The sequence below is a fragment of the Engystomops pustulosus genome, chromosome 11 (genome assembly GCF_040894005.1).
Source record: "Engystomops pustulosus chromosome 11, aEngPut4.maternal, whole genome shotgun sequence".
NCBI classification, from domain to species: domain Eukaryota; kingdom Metazoa; phylum Chordata; class Amphibia; order Anura; family Leptodactylidae; genus Engystomops; species Engystomops pustulosus.
Window position 1 is genome coordinate 35,729,733 of NC_092421.1, and position 3,130 is coordinate 35,732,862.

Consider the following 3,130-nt stretch of genomic DNA (forward strand, 5'->3'; position numbering starts at 1 on the left):
AATATGTTTGGAGAGTTATAAGGATAATGTTAGAGAAGTTGATTTTTTTGTCCAACAATAAATGCAAATTATTTTTCATGGAAATATAAGACATCCCCTGAAAATAAGACCTAGCACGTGTTTAGGAGCCAAAATTAATATAAGACACTGGGGCAGATTTATCAAGCTGTCTGAAAGTCAGAATATTTCTAGTTGCCCATGGCAACCAATCACAGCTCAGCTTTCATTTTACCAGTGCTCATGAATATTTTAAAGGGGAGCTGTAATTTGTTGCCATGGGGAACTGGAAATATTCTGACTTTCAGACAGCTTGATAAATCTGCTCCACTGTCTTATTTTCAGGGAAACAGTGTAGAAGTGTAAGGTGTCATTTATTGGGGGACAGATGATATTTCCATTGCTGCCATTTTGATGAATGTATGACCTTTTGATTGGAGTTGTAGGTTTGTACTTCCATTACGGGGTCCACCAACGGGAACTATAACCATCTTTACATTTTTGGAACACAGCTATATGTAACATGTGTATGTTTATGTTTTAGGCAATGGGGGGGGGGATTTGAAATTTGAACCTTTTGTTTTTTGGGCTTTTTCTTTTCTTTTCTTTTTTTTTTTTGCTGTATTTCTACGCCTCCCTAGAGTTCAAGTCCCCTAGGGTCCCTAAAAATATAGTAAAATATTTAAAATGATAAAATTAAAAAATAAATGAAATTTCAAATAACTCCTTTCCCCTAGAACAATCACGTATACAATATACACTATTGTATTTAGTATAATATACAACCACTGAACCTATCCTTTACAGATCCTTCTACAGCAGGCACAGAACCTTCAGTAAGGGTCCCGGCTGTCTTAGAGAGTGATAAGACCTGGAGGATGGTGCTACATGCAGGGATTTGCATGTTAGTCACCGGGGGACAAGCACAAGAGAGGGGCGCAACCCTAGTGTGATAACGTAAGGTAAGGTGAAGTACAGGTATAGAAAACAGTGTCGATTCTCACCTGGTCTCAGGTGAGATATAGACCTTGAGATGCAGTAGTGATGGCAGCCCATCCAGCCTGTGACCTCGTCAAGGGAGATAATGTACGCAATCCCGTGGTATAGGCAAATGGCAGACTAGCGCCCGGTGGATGAATAATTCTGAAGAGCCTCGTCTCATAAAAGAGCTTTATTGTAGCGACGCGTTTTAGCTCCGTACCGGAGCTTTCATCAGGCATAACAAATAAAACAAGTCAATCCATATATATATATATATATATATACACATAAAAAAAATGTTAAACCGGATGCTGTGATGACATCACGTTCAGTTGACCGAGAGGTCATTAAAGGGGTATTCTAGTCTGGGCACTCACATTCAGTTTCATTAATCTGCCATATGTAAACATTTCTTCAATTGGATGTTATTTAAAAAAATGTTCCTATGTGAAGATAATTTCTCATAAATGTAGCCATGTTGTCCCTTAGAAACTATATAGCTTCCTCGGATACGGCCACCTCTGCCGGAGTGAGTGCACAAAGAAACAAGAGGTTATTGTATATAAAATGTCCGGGAGTTACTGCATGTCCCGCAGCCGTCCTGTGGTAATGATCGCTGAATCCTGGTGGTCCGGCAGGACTCTATAGCACAAGTCTGGCCACTGCTGCCAGAGTGTGACGTGGTCGTATCCGAGGAAGCTATCTGGTTTTCTGCATCACTGGAGACATATGCAAATAAAATAAGAGGTTACAGAGTAATAACATGGTAAGTGGAAAAATTAAGAAAAATAAAACATGATTGCAACAGCTCACAATCTATGATTTGAATGATCCTACATCACATCCACATCTATGTTTGATTTAGATTTCTTATGCTCATTCACTTTGCATTCAGTTAATTGATAAAAATTAAACACTTTCATATTTTAAAATGATTCTTACTTTGCAGTATTCTTGCCACGTCTGTCTTAAGCTCATGTCCATATACATACATGTGTCCGTTTTTGACAAATCCCAGTACTTTTCACATGGGTTTACTCCAAGTTGACCTTATGCGTCCCACTAATGATCATTACCCCCGCTGTGAAGCAGATGTCTACAAGATGTCCTCACTGTCCTTGCACTGTTTGCCATTACATCTCAAAGATCTTTATTTTACATTTGCAAATGAGGAAAGCATTCACACTGGTCAGCAATCCTTTCAAGCCAGGGCAGCATTGTTCTCATTATTAGGGTAGGTTGTTGTCAATACACTAGTATAAATATGTGAATATTTAGTCCGAAATCTCACATCACCATCATTGCAGCTCGGATATATTCATGCAGACAGGTTGTGTGCGGTGGAGTCAAAATCTGACCTCGGCCCAAAACCGCACTTCTATTATGGTGCTGATAACCTATAATACAAGTGATTGGGGTAAGATTCCTCCTGTTCCTGACACATGGACTGGGGGCACATTCATGGTTGATGATTTTAGCTGATCAATTGAGACCAGCCAATAGACTTGTTTTGCAGGATTGGGGAGGCAGTGATGGTGGTAATTACTGTTATCCTAGACAACTCCAATCACCACTATGTATAAGAATAGTAGGTGGCATTATCTACCAGATGACTAGGAGCTAGATTAAACATGGAAAAGGACACCAGTATTGACCGGCACAATGCCCCCATCTTATGGCTTAGGGTGATGAAACACACAGCGTTTGAGACCGTTTTTGGTCCATTTTTAAGCAGCACGTAAAAAACGCATGCGTTTTTTGAAAACATGTCCGTTTTTGACCAGTTTTAATTAAGATAATTGGTTAAACCTGTCAAAAATGGATGCGTTTTCAAAAACCACATGTTTTTCAACAGACTGCATAAAAACGGACCAAAAACAGGTTCAATACTCCATGTGTGGCATCACCCTAAGTGATAAAATAATGTGGGATTTGGTTCACATGCTCCTGCATTAGGGTTCCTACCTTTAAAGGGAACCTGTCACCAAGTTTTATCCCACTCAACTACTAGTCCCTTCTGGTAGGGTATGAAATGTCCTTTCCACAATCACCACTTTTTTGTGAAATCTTCCCCATCTATCTACAGAAAATCTCCTCTAAAGTCAGGCCAATATGACTCAAGAGATGAGTCAAGTTTAGTGCTCACAGGGGG